Below are 14,859 nucleotides of genomic sequence, written 5' to 3' on the forward strand. Positions count from 1 at the left end.
TGGAATAAGTTAACTTAGAATATGCCACTTCTAGAGTATTCATCATCTTAACTTTTTTTTGTTTGTCCCTCTGCACCCCAGAAATACAACAGTCAAAACTAAAGTGATTTGGTTGAATGATACAAGTGCCTTTTGAGAAAATAGCATTAGTTATGGTGGTCATTTGGAGGGATTTACAACTTGTTGTATGTGATTTATGCAAGTTCAACTAAAAAAAAAAGAAAAAAGCTTTGTTAATTGTAAATATCATCATGATTTTTTTAATATTTGAATTTCACAAAATCAGATCAGAGCAGCAGGTAAGCTAGCTTTTCAGAAATGAGACAATAATCTCTGCAGTTGGAAGTGACCCTGCAATATGTACATGGGAAGTAGCAGTATTTTAAGTGCTGTCTACATCTGTCAGCGTGCTGAGGATACATCTGTTGGATTGGATCCTCAAAGCCTGATTTATGAGTCCCACATGAACATCATACTGTCACTTCACCTGTTCAAGGTGGTAGACATCACATTCATAACATCTTGGACATTAGCCATTGTATTAGGTGCATAGGAGAGGTCTGGGCACTTTCTGGATCTAGTCCCTTTGATGGAAAAAATTAGTTCATTCTTCCTCAAGTTTCTTATTATCAGGTCAAGTGACTAATTCATCTTTGCTGATTTCTGTCAGTCCTATTTTGCACAGTTGTGGCAGAGAGAGCCTGAGAGCCTCACTCATGACTGAATTCTGTGAGGCAGGGAGGTCAATGTTGAAGGTTTTGGCTTCACCTTAAGGCCTTGCTGTCTGTGCATCTAGGTTTCAGGTCTCTATTCCAAATAAATAAAGCTCTAGTTCCATTCTCCTGCCTTGTGATAGAGAGAACAGTGAGCCTGTGATCAGCAGTTGCTTAAGGAATGTGTTCAGGAGGGAGCTGAATGTGAACCCTAGTCACAAGGATACAGGCAAATTTGTGTATGGTATTTAGTACCTAACTGTTGCACCATTCTTGTATGCTCTAGTGCTTTACAAATATTTACATTTCTTCTTGGCAGATAGATCATGTCAGAAATAATGCTACTTTAAAGAAGGTGCTTTGGACTACACGGTGTCATGTGCAGAAGGTTGGTTACTGACCTTTGATTACAATTAGCTGTAATAGAACTTCAAAGGAGGTATTGTTCTTACTGAGGTTATGAAGACTTTCCCCTTTTGTTTTTCTATAGGGTACAGAGGTGTCAATATCCAAGATCCAAATGGACATGTTTCACTGATGGTGACCTGTTCTCCTTAATCTTCCACCCATATTGTTAAACTCTAGAAATGCTTTGTCCTAACTCTGGTCGTAGTGATTCAGTGGTCATCCAGTGATTGCTGGATGTTGCATATAACTGAATTGGATTATAATAGATGAAAAAGAATATTGAAATAAAAGTTAACTTGCATGCGATTTATCAGTACAATTTCTCAGGAATGTTCAAAAATTGAAAGTTGTGGAAAAATAACATTTAAGGAAGTTCTTCGTTGTATAATATCAGTATCACTCTTATGTGTATCAATCTGAGTGCAACTTGAAGATAGAAAATTGTCACTGAGCTGGTAACCCAGAATGTATCTCTTTGTTAGCAAGTACTCTAAGGGCAACAGCTTCATCATCTGCAGCCTCAAGTGTGGGCCCCCTTAGGGCACCTGTCCAAAAGGAAATTCTGCACTCTTTGTTTTCCTTACAGTGTGGAAGCTTGCTAAGAAGAGCAATGAACATAGAAACACACTACTCTATGGAATCTGTTCCTAGTTGAAATCTCTGTATCCAAAATACCACGGTCATGTTCTTGTATGTCAGTGTTTTTTAACAGCTTAATTTTTAGTAAGTTTTTAGAAGATGATTTAATAGTTTAGAAGATAGTTAACATTTTGCAAGTCCCTTAAGTTGGTAGATTTCTTCCTTGGTGAGGTGAGGCTCAATGTGGATGTGGTGATGGTGTTTCTTACCTGTGATTGTCAATAAAAATGGTCTGCAGATAGTTGCCAAAGCTCAGAAGAACTCAATCTCTTGGCTACTAAGGGATTCAGGAGGTGGTTTCCATAATCTTTCCTGGGATTGCTATGCTGTTTAGTTGGCACCCATTGGATGGGCAGATGGACTCAATTCAGAGACCTAAGTCACTGTTGCCTGTCATTTCTGAAAACATCAGATTTCAGTGCATCTCATAGATGAGCAAAGGGTGACCTTTCAAGAAATGACTCAAAGTTCTTGATGACTGAGCAGAAGCAGTGACTGAGATACAAATGTTGTACAGATAATTAATTTAACATAGTTTGTCTTTATGCAAGAGAGCACAGACACAAAACTTCCTTTCTTGTCTTATGTGGACTGTAGACCTCCATCTTTGAAGTATTTTGGGTAAAATCTTTTAATTCTTCAGTTCAAAGCTGTGGCAGTCCTTCCACGAGGCTGAGTCTAAAGCATGTGGGTATCCTCCTTTTGTGGTCATAAGAGCTGCAGTGATGAGGAACCTAGTTATTTTTTATATGATATAAAACCAAGTTATTTCTATCTCATTAGTGGGGGAAGGGAAAATCAATTTGATTTGCATCGGTAAACAAGCTTATTTAGTCTAAATTTAATATTGCACTTCACTGTAATTTAATTTGGTACAAAGAAAAAGGGGTAGCTGTCTAGGCAGCTGATTTCTGAAGAGGAGTTCTTAGGAGATGCAGGTTGTTCAGGGAGTCAAGTGAATCATCAGTGACAGTATGCCCTCCTGTTGCTGCCCATCTGCCTTGGGTAGGACAGATCTTGTCTTCACAGTTCCAGGATTTTTATTGGTTTTGCTGTTCTATCCCTGGATAACTAATACCCATCATTCTTACTAAGACAAAATGGGAAAATACAAGGTGTTTGTCATTTTACTGGAAGGAATAAACTTGCAGAAGTTAATCCCTGGTAGTGATGTTTGCTTATGTATCAACTTGCATTTTATTTGAATATGCATATGTAGATATGTACTTTTGCATACACACATTTATATAGAGAGGTACAAATATCCACAGATAGGTGGATATGGATATATATATACACATATATATATATATATATATATACATACTTGAACCTTTTAGTGACCAATAGATGCTTATTATCACTCAGTAAAAATAAGCCACTGATTTTAGCATTCCCAGGAGAGAAATAAAGTGCTAGTGCCTTTAGGATGCTTGAGATATGTCATCACCTGTTGGGGCCATGTCACAAATGCCTGCTCCTTTATTGCAGCTGTGGATATCTATCTTCATTGTATGCTAGAGTGCTGAAATTGTGGTGTTTGCTCACCTATCTCTGTTATTCTATTTTATTCCACATGTTTGGCCTGTGCTTAAAAGCTTTATTTATGTACCTTACTTCAGTATTATATGAGTTGTTTGCAGAATATCAGAATAACAACATAAGATACCCACCAATATGATTGTGCTGGCTAATGGGGACATACAGTGGAATAAAACAATTCCCTTCCTGCCTGGGAAAAAGATAACGTTGGTGTAAACAATGTTCCAAAGATTCTTATCTGACAGCTCTGACAGGGATGGTGGGGGTATTTGAAGACCTGCTGATAGCTTCAGAGTTGCTCTTCTGGCTCTTTCAGAGCTCCAGGACTGAACACCTGGCTGTATTCTGGCCTCCCCCATCACAGCTGTGAGCATTTGCCTTCGTGGGTGCTCAGATGGGCGAGTGATACATTGGCCAGGGCACAGAACATCTGCAACACCAGCCACGTCCAGTTGTGCCCTGTCACAGGGGTAATGATGACTTAAGGCAAGCTTCTGCTTGTGGCAAAGCCCTGAACAGCCACAGTTTGTGGCTTTCTGAATGTCCCATTTCATGGAATTGTTCTGTTGCAAACTCTGCCAGCAGGGTTACCCTCAGAGCTTTTGTTTCTGAGAAGAGACCTGAAACCATTAACTTGTACTTCATATTTAATGCAAATCAAAACATGATTGGGTGTGTTCCATTCACACATGCTAACGTGCTTTCCCATCAGCTTTTGGATTTTATGCTGTTACAGAGGGGCAGAATATTGTTTACCTTCATATATTGGGAGATACAGCCTGTTGTGGTTCTTATTACCAGTCCATGTAGCACAGGTCCTCTGAATTCACTGGATAGGTCCCACTTGAGCAAGAGAAAGTGGCTCAGAAAAAAAATCATCAGAATTTAACACTGGAAATTCTATTAAAACTTTCACAAGTTGGTTTTGTTTCCTGGCATTTTCATATTCTGCAGAGGATGATATTTGGTATTGTCAGTGCTATTAAAACCTTTGGGAATGATTATTTGGAACAATTGAATAGTAACATTGCAAATAAATTAAAGACTGGTTTCTTAATCTGTTTTTTCCCAAGAAAATCAAGTGAATTTTTGTGTCACTTCATTTGAAAGAAGGCTTCCTTTGATCTGATGAACAATGGAGCATCAGCAACTGTCACTAAATTGCTGCAGGGTTAGTGAAATTATCATCCCTGTCCAATCTAAAGAAATGCAGTTCAAGTATGCATTAAACCTTTGATCTGGATCTGTATCTCCTAAGGTCAGATAGTCTTTCTGAAAATCTCTAATTGAGTGATCTGATAGGTTTATGCAGAAACAGAGACAGGAGTGGCATATGAAGGATGTAGATAGCATCACATTCTTCAGTAGGAACCAGCCAGAAAGCTAAAATTAGTTAGAAAAGAGATAGAAACTAGTCTTTGGTCAAAGAAGACAGCTGCTATGAGGGCCCTGATGTGCAAGAAGTCGCTTCCTGCTCAAATTGGTTTACCTGCAGCAGGGTTTGTAAAACCAGTAAAGAACCAGTAAAGGTTCTCAGCATCAGGCCCCAGGGAAGTTGAAAGTCAGTGGGGTTATGCAGCTTGGAATTCAGCAATACCTCTGGCTATGTGGAGGTGACTTCTGTTGCCTTTACAGAAGTGTCTGCAGTTTATGGAATAATAGTCAGATGGCTGCTGTGTTTGGGGATGCACCTTGTAACTAAGAAATGGGTCTGCAGAAGCATAAAAGGAAAGAGAATTTACAGATACAGAGCTGCAAAAACACAAGCTACACAGATATAGTTGTATTTGTTGAAAGAGAAATAATGTTGACATTTATTAATAAGGTTAGAAACCTTGTTCTGCTCAGTTGAGTCAAAGATAATTTTGTTACTGATCTGAATAATAACAGTGGCACTCAGCCCTGGTTTATAAAAATCCATCCTCCTAGCCTTACAAAAACATGAGAAAATGTTGCAGTAATATAGTCCAGTTTTATCTGAAATGTGACCTTTGTCTCAAGCCATAAGTGCATTTTTCTGTTGCAGTTTCATATAGTGCTAAGAAAACCTGTAAATATCTGCAAAAACTTAGCACAATGAAACCTGAATGACTTGCACTACTGTCACTGCTGTTATTTTAAAGTGCATTGTCAGGGTGTGTGTATCTGTGGCTGGCAGAATGACACATCTGGGCTGTGTGGATAGTAACTGTCAGGAGGAAATAGCATTGACAACTTAATTTCACAAACTTGTGTTTGAAATTCTTGGGAGCATGTTGGAATCATAGTATCTTTGCTCCTTTGAGGTGAGAGGACAAATAAATGCCAGCATAGTCCTCCTTAAGGAAAGGCAAGATGTTTTTTCCAAGTGGTCCAGGGATCTTATCATTCCCCCACATTCATGGAGGAGGATTAGTATCTATGTGGGAATAATATGGCTGTGGCCTTGTGTTTATGTAGGAACAGGATTTTGTATTAAACCCATCATGCCACTGCTGGGCTGAACAGTACTGCAGTCCTCAAGCTTGCCTGAATGTGCCTTGAATGTGCCTTAAATGTGCCTTGCTGTCAGGAGCCTGCTGCACTTGGCATTTAGGGATCCACATTCTGCATCCACTGGCTCTTGTTTCAGAAACAGCTGGAGCCACAGTTGGGTGTACCTGGGCTGTGGGCCCCGAGTGACAAAATATGGAGGGTGCAGCTCATGGTTATGGCAGGAGATGGCCAGAACAACTTGTATCTTGAGCTAACAGGGCTAAGACCCCACCCACATGAAACAACGCTAATTGCTTGTTGCACCTCCTGGACTGCTGGGTGGTTTTTTTCCATTCTGATATGTAAGTATTACTGTGCCACTGGGTTGTGCTGCTTAAAGCTAATGAGAAGGAAGAATCATGACCTATTTTTTTTAGTGCTGAAATTTTTCTTTTATATCTCATTTGCAATAAATACAGAAAATACAGCTGGGAATGCTTTATTCATTGTGACAAAACAATGTGACTGATAAATACAGAGAACTAGTTCAAACACTTTGTGTTCTGCTGACTCACCTCATCACAACAAAAGTCAATTCTGTGTTTTCATCTTAAAAGTTCAGGTGGTAAACATGTTACATCATAGGAAATGTGTGTGGATCTCTTGTTAGGGGGATTCTGTGTTTTTTAAGCTTTCATTTTTCTTCACAGAATTTAGAGTAGAATGGAATATTTCAGTTGGAAGCAACTTACAACTATCATCTAATCCAACTGCTTGACCACATCAGGGCTTACCAAATGTTAATTAAAGCATGTATTAATGGCATTGTCTAAATGTATCCTAAACAATGACAAGCTAGGAAGCCTGTTCCAGTGTTTGCCTGTGAAGAAAGGCTTCCTCATGAAAAGTCTGAACCTCCACTGACAAAGCTATTACACATCCAGGGAGAAGAGATCAGCACCTCTCATTCCACTTCCCCTCCTCAGCAAACTGTAGGGAGCCATGAAGTCACCCCTCAGCCTTCCTTTCTCCAGAGCTGACAAGCCCAGGGTCCTCAGGTGCTCCTTACAGGACATTCCTTCCAGCCCCTCCAGCAGCTTTGTTGCCTTCCTCTGGGTGCACTCAAGGACACTGTGGGGCCCAGAGCTGCTCAGGGTGCTGGAGGTGAGGCACAGCAGGGCTGAATACAGAGGGATAATCACCCCTCTTGTTCACCTGGTGCTGCTGTGCTTGCTGAACCCAAGGGTGTGGGTTGTTCTCTTGGCTGCCAGGGCACACTGCTGAACATTAGAGCATTTGCTCACTTTCCAAAACCTGCTTATCAAGCTGCTCTCTTTGGTGCTGTTTCAGTGAACATTAATTAATTACCAAATATTTAATGTTTTAGGAAAATAAAGAAACAAAATGAATTAATCATGTTTTACTTGCCAACATCATAACTCTACTAAACAAGTTGATGCACACGACAAAGCAATATCTCTAAATCCCTGCAGATTTTTAGCTGTAGCACTTTTGGACTCCCATATGCAAACAATCCCCCACGCTGCTTACTTTGCATGACTGTGACAGTGAAAGATCAACTTTCTGTTCATCTATGCAGGACTGAGTTTCCAATAGTTTAGTCTTGACAGTTCTCATCTACCTTGCTGAACTGGAACTTTGCTGGGGAGCAAAGGATATTCCTCAGAATCAAATAACTTGGAGAAATCAAAAGAAATAAACATGAATGAATGTAATATAGCATAGAGATCAGAGAACAACTTGCACTTAGTTAGTAGGTACTGAAAAGTAATTGAAATAATAAGAATTGCAGTTATCCTACTTGTATTTATGTGTATGTGTTTTGAAAAGGACGATAGATGTTGGTTGTTGAAAGGGTTTCTTTTCGTGATGCAAAATGATTTCTATAAATATGCCACTTTGACAAAAGGGAAGAGTATGAGGAGGAGTTAAATGCAGAATGCCAAACAGGAGATTTAAATTATTCTCTGGCATCTTTGAAAGGTTTCTGCTGGAAAAATGCATGAAAATGACACTTTGTTTTTAACTACTCTCTTGAACTACTGAAACATATGGTAAATTGCAAACAAAAGCATCTATCTATTGAAAGAAATTAGCTGCCAGCTGAGATTTGAATTGTTAGCATTTTGAAGCAATTGTCTAGCCCTGCAGGATGGTTCCATCAGGAGAAGTTCTTGATAGCTGAGGATATGTTTTACAGATCCCTGAGATCTTCCAAGCTGGTCAAAGTTTCTCCTGTCTCTTGTGCCAAGTTGCTCAACTTTATTTAAAATGGAAAAAAAAAGTCCTAACACATAATTCTAATGATTTTAGCTGAGACATTTTTAAAATCAGATGAATTTATGGGCAAGCTCTGGTAATCTGCCCCTGTTTTAGTTAGAGGTGAAGAACCATTGAAGAACCAACACGCTTTCCCACAGTTTCCTCACAAGAAAATACCTATAACTCTGAAAGATCCTGTATCAGTAGCAAAAATACCATTTCAAGCATACATTTTGTCAAATAGAAATGTGTTCAGGATAGAGCAATTCCACAGATTCTTCCTGTAGGTTATAATCTAAACTGGCAGCAGGCTTTGCAAACTCCCCTACTAGAACAACCAGATTTGCATCCTGACCTTTAATCTGGCAGTCACCTGCTGCTTGCCAGGCTGGGCAGGGAATCTTCTGGCTCTGTTACTCAGTCTGCATGGAGTCCTTTGGCTGTCTCACTAATTTGGATCTGCCTGTACCCTCAGTGAGACTTCCAGATTCTGGTACAATTCCTGCTGCACAGTCTTCTTCAAGGTTCACTTGGTTTTAGCCATTTTTTATTTCCACAGAAATGCTGTGTTTTTTAGTTTTGCTTTGATGCAATAGAAAAAAAATCACACCTTTAATTGGAAGGTAGATCCAGCAACAATGGCATTCTTATTCTTTCAATGAAGAAGCAATGAGCCAAAACTGGGGGTTCATAGCATCTATTTTCCTACAGTCCATCAGAGACTCCTGTGTAAATGGATGTTCAGCACTGTAAGAACACATTGTTCCTGCTGCAGGAAGAAAATTATAGAATCACTTACTTTGTTTGTTTACATCAGTGGCAGGTTTTGTTTCCCAAAATACAGAATAATTCAAAAGATGTAGACTCAAGTATTGCTTCATAGGCTTTTTCAGCTGCACACATCTCAAAGGCACCCCTGTGTGGCACTGTCTCTAGGTGATTTTTCTGTAGAACATTGTCCTTTTCCTTTCTTGGTCTTTCCCCTTTTTCTGTTTCTTCCATTTTTGTCTCTCCTTTTCCCTTTGTGCTTATTGAAACAATACCTAGTAAACCCGTGAGCAAACTCCCACCATCTCTCGTTTTTAGCAGTGATAGTTGTATTTATACTTGCTAAAAGACTCCTTTGTGTTTCAGAATGTTACTCTGTTACTTGCATAGAGAGCTATGATTTCAGACAAACTACCTTAAATGATAAACTTTTCCCCTCACCTTGTGATAGATGCATATAGCATATGCAGAAATAGATTTAAGTGCATTTATCAGAATGCAACATCTGGCTGGGAAAATATGAGGCTAGCAGGCATTGGGCATGGAGCAGTTTAACTGTCTTTGTAGCTTTCTAGAAAATGTTTTCTTTTGTTGACTGCTTGTGATTAAGAATCTCTTAAAAACCAAACCTGTCATTTTAATTGCATTTCTTAAGTACTGGATTCTTTTTGAAGTTACCATACAAACACTGCAGAGAGGCAAAGGTGTGCAGAGTCCTTGGCTAAGCAGTATCTCAGCAGCTCCCAGAGACCTGCAGACTGATTTTGGATAAAGCTGAACAGATTGCCCTCCCAGTTTACAGTGTTTCATATTGTGTGTCCTTAATTATGTCTCTGTGTGCAAAGCAGAAGGTTGCTGCTAGCAGGAGACCAGAGCAGTGCTGGCTGCATGTGGCCACTGTTCACACACTGTTCTGTTTCTCTTCTGGTTGAAAAGTTCTGTGGTTAGTTTTTAGGATGTTGAAACATTTCTTTTTTTGAGGATGAAGCATGCAAGTGCTTTTAGCTATTTGGAGGCCTATTATGAGAAGACAGTGTTTTCCTTCTGTCAGATGCAATGTAATATTTGCTACAGCGAAGAACCACTCACTTTCAGAAATTGTTATGCAATGCTGATTTTTGTTTATTTTTATTTTAAAATTTTATTCTCCATTAATCTTCATCACAGCTTCTCATCCTTTTTTCATATGTACATAGCTGAGTTGTATTTTCCTGTACCAAGAACAATGAATTAATCATATGAACCTTTGTAAAGTTCTGTGCTGTGCTGCCATGTCACTGCAATAAAAATTGCTGGAGGTCAGTTATGCTCTCCTTTCCAAAGTGAGGCAAAGAAAAGAGAAATTTGGCAGAAAGTCTTTGTCACTAGAGGTCTCAAATGTAGCAGGACCATGAGGATTTGCATTTCAAGCTTGTGAGTGCATGGGATAGTTTTTTATTGCTTCTTTCTGAGAGCAGAAACATGGTGGAAACACAAGAAGAGAATCTGTTAACACAGTTTAGAATTCTGTTCCTTTAATGTGTTTAGGGCATGTGTCTGTTAGAGCATTATTCCTTATTATCTGGGAATTTATGTTAAGTCACATCTGTGTGAGAAGTGAATATAGGTAATACTCTGCAGTAGCTATACTACATCTGCATTTTACACTGCAACTGTCCTTTTGGTTGTGTTTGCATGACTTGTGAAGACAGAGGCTCACATACAATATTTTCAGTCGTGGGAGTGAGTTAAGCTCGTGTTTATGTAACACAAATGCTGCTTATGCAGTTCATATTTCAGATACCTGTAGCTGGTCATGCTTTAGCCACTGCTGAGCCATTTTCTTAGGATGCAATTTTGTTCCTGGTATAAACTGATGAGATTGTGGTGCTGACATTATTGATGCTCCTTCCCTTGTTCCCCTGGTTCCTGCATTATGCTTGTGTGAGGAAAGCTGCAGGAGCTACTTGGCAGGAGGGAGGAACATTGTGTCATCTCAGTGACAGCCAGCAGTGAGATCTGCTGAGTTGTATCATCAAACTGCACCATAAAGGTGCCCCTGCCAAATGCAATACATTCAGTTTTTGGCTGAGTCAGTCGATGGATAATGTGGCTGATGCAGTTCTGGAGTGAGGGCAGGTGTGTAGAAAGACTCACCAAATTGAAAAAGAAGGAAGAAAATTAACAGGACCATCTCCATCTTTAGAGGCACAGATGTGCCAGGCTGTGAAACAAGTATTTGAGCTGACCTTAGGCATTAAATTTTATTTCTTTTTTTAAATGTCAGGCTTCTAAAATGTGCATATGGTCTGACAAACCAGCTTAGAAGATACTCTCATAAAGCTTTGTTCTCACCATGTGTGGTCAGAATATCTTTCGGGGTGGGATTTTGTGTTAGAAAGATGGCTGTTTGTTCTTGGGGTCTGTCTGGAATGAGTGGACAGTTCAGGCCAGGCTTTCAGTTCCTTCAATTCCAAGAGGGTGAGACTGTAAAACAGGCAGTGCTGCACATCTCAGTCCCAGCCAGTGCATGGAGTGGTACCTGCTGAGATTCCCTCCACTTGCAGGCAGGAGGACAGAAACCCAAGGACTGCTTTATCTCCTGAAGGTGGAGGGTAGAGTCTACAGCAGAATATCAACCTTCCACATCCTATTTGTAAGCACCAGACACTCGGCAACATTCCTGCTGTGGAGAAATTTAAAACTGAGAATGTGCCTTTTTTGTTCCATTTATATTAACTGGGCTAACAAAAAAAAGGCAGAGAAGTTCTCTTTAATCATGGCACAGTTCCTATTAATATTGCTACTTGAGTCATCTTGCATATAATAGAGTAGAAGTAATATTTGTTTATCCTGAGTTAGATAAATCCTGGACTAGTAAGATTTTTGCAAGGTATCGAATATCTTGGTTAAAACGGTATACAATGATGAAATGCAGCTGACTTTTAGTAATGAAGAGACCACATGCTATGCTCCTCTGGTTCAGCAGCTGCCAGTAGGGAACCCTTTCTAGGACAGGAGAATTTCTGAAAACAGGTTCAGGAGCATAGACAGGGCAAAAAAATAAGGAAACTGTCTCTTGTTGGAAGTGATGAGAAGCTTCCAGAGAACTTTGGATAGAGGATGTAATCTGATTTTTCTAAACTTTTGCTCTAACCTGGACATAATTTATAATGCTAACATCCTCATTTTCTCATTCTGCTACTAAATAAGCAAGATGATTTCTCTTGCTACCAGAGATCACTGTTCTGCTTAGCTGGGAGATCTGATATTAGTTGTGTGGGGAACAGAAATTTTAGATCAGAACAGTTTTTAGTCTGGGCAAAGATGTGAAAAGTGAGGTGGCTGCAGTGAGGTGGATTCTGAACAAAAGCAAGCAAATATTTCAAAGGCAGTCAGTTAATTGGGGGAACAGTTTGCAAAGCCCATCTCTGTTATTATCAGTTCAGGAGAGGAGCTTAGATTGGGAAAGATGTCAGAAGAAACTCTTTACTCCTAAGAGGAATTAATTCAGGGATGCTGAAAGTCAGCACAGATAATCCCAGTGGTCCCACCTGGACTGGCCTGAGTATGTCTTTGAAATGTTTTTCCAAAGCAGTCTGAAAATGTATCCTGCTGTTACCTGTTGCAGATCAGTATAAAGAAATGAAAACTAGGACAGAAAGAATACTTTAGCTGCAGTAGACTTCATTTATAAAGTGGTTACTGATTAAGTGATTAGCTCATTTTAGCAGATTTATGTATCACAATGGACATCCTATTTTTGCTGCTTTTTAATCCTAGTAAAGATACCAGCTCTGAATACAAGGATAAAATTGAGTTGTCTCTGGGGACTTCTGCCTGTTTTAGTTTTGTGAATAGAAATATAGACTAACAATAAAACCAAACTCAGATAAATGCTGTTCAGAAAAGAATTACCATGCTAAAAATAGGGGAAGCAAATGTTGGACTATAATAGCAGACCATAAACTCCATCAGAGTTTTCTCACTGCATTTGAAGATGGATTAGGATTATATTGCATAAAGACTTCTCTCTGAAACTTCACAATGGATATATGTTTTGAAGGTGCATTTTGCAGTGTCTTCTGGTGTGCTGAAAGGTCTTAAACCCCAAATATTTTGATGCTGAAGCAGTCTGTTGTGTAAGACTACAAACACTTTCCCAAAGTGGTGTATGAATAGCCACAAACCAAATTTTCCTGAACATGGTACCTCTGACAATGAGATTATTATTTTCAGGTTCCTTTCAGTTGCACCAGATTCGAGAAACCTTGGTAGCAGCAAGATACTGTCCAAAGAGTATAATCCACCTCTGTAGTTTGTCAAGTGAGGATATATTTTTCTCCACTGAGCTCTTGACAGGCAAGTGAGGAAGGAAGGACTGACACTGCTCTTTGTGCATTTGCTCCTTGTTTCCTGTGGCCAAATGCTGGGAGCTTTTGGGGTTGTGGCTAAGCACAGATGAGAGCTGCAGGCAGGACTGTGAGGCTGACGCACTTCTGCGGCACAGATCCAGTTACACACACACAAAGGTCCTGTGGTTTTCTTGGGGAATCATCAGCTGGCTTCTGTTGTGACAGATGCTCTGAGCATCCATCTTAAACAACAAGGCATAATTTAATAGGATTTTAAATGCAACTAATGCTCTTGTTTCAGTTTATAGGCCTGAATCAAATAAATTGGGGAGGAAAATGCTAGGTTTTTGGCTTGAAATTTTCAGGCTGTTTTGTTTAGGTTTATGCAGCTGGTACATCCACAGCTGATAACTCATGCAGATGTTGTGTGGAGAATTGTAAGGCTTATGGCTAAAAAAACCCCAAAACCCCAATTTATTTCACTTCAACATCTTAATTGGTTTTATAAAAATAAAATGAGGCATTAGGAAATTTGTGCTAGTGAATTCTAATGGTGTGAACTGTAAAATAATCCAGATCTGACTAAATCTAAGTTGCTCAGTTTACAGGCTGCTGGGAGACAGCAGGTGAAAATCCAGGGTCCACCTGGATACACCTGTGCTGGTGCATGTCCTGCTCCTGAGAATGGAGTGCTCTGGTACTCTGCAACTGTTTGAAGAATTGTTGCTGGCAGAGTCTGCTTTGGCCAAGGCTAACTTAGAGTCTCACAAGCATGAGCCATGATTTAGATGTTGCAGCATGCCAGGGATCATTCCCAGTGTGCAGTTTGCAAGCAGCAGCTTTCAGAGGCTGCAGGTGTCATAGCTTTGGCCAGAGGATGCTAATTTGCCTTGGGCTGGCCCAGCCACTCTGGACTTGGCTGATTGCCCTGACCAATGCAGGAGGGATTTCATGTGAGTTTTGGTAGCACTTCACTGTAAGGAAATTACCTCTCCCAGATATGATTTTAGACATCTCTTTTCTGTTTAACCAGATATTTAATATTTGTGTTAAGAATCTCTCTGTCTCTTTTGTTTTCTTTTGCAGCTTCTTGTTGAAAGACAGAGGAAAATGTTTTCATCTTTCACTTCTACACTTAGAATTTTTAGGGGTGTAGTAAAAGGCATGTTGCTTTTGGTACTGCCAGTGGTGATGATGATGATGCAGTAATTTTGCTGTTGTTGGTAGTGCATTACTTGCATTCAAGTTTAGGGGCTGTCTTCTCTATGAAAAATGATTCTTTCACATATGCCTATGTACCAGTGTTTGCAAATAAAGGAAAAAAAATAGGACACTGTGGCACAAATTTCAAAGCTTTGTATTTTTAGTTTCTTGGGACAGCTGCCTTATTTCAAGGAAATAAGAATTCCATCAGTATTGCTTTCAAAATTATGTATTTTTGTGGTGCATTTAGATAGATAGACTCAGTTGTGTGACAGGAGCAACTAGCACATACATTTTGAAAATCCTCTGATTTCCAAATAGTATCTAGGTCATATGACACCCACAGGCATCCACCTGGGCTTAATGCCAGCCAGCAACTGCATGGGTATGGCACTCCATGAATAATGTAAAATTTAATAATGTAAAATTATTAAAGCTGAATTTTTTTTCAAATAGCACTGTGATGATAGCTGTAAAAAATATGGCATGTAATTTATAGTTCCTTTCTGAAAGTA

At 39.5% G+C, this 14,859-nt stretch overlaps 1 protein-coding gene across 2 annotated transcripts in view; it reads left to right on the forward strand.

The window, feature by feature from the left end:
- The window catches only part of SH3BGRL2 (SH3 domain binding glutamate rich protein like 2), a 35,522-nt gene that overhangs the window by 4,665 nt on the left and 15,998 nt on the right, over positions 1-14,859 (forward strand). The window lies entirely within an intron of this gene.

This window comes from Erithacus rubecula (assembly GCF_903797595.1).
Source record: "Erithacus rubecula genome assembly, chromosome: 2".
Classification (NCBI taxonomy): Eukaryota; Metazoa; Chordata; class Aves; order Passeriformes; family Muscicapidae; genus Erithacus; species Erithacus rubecula.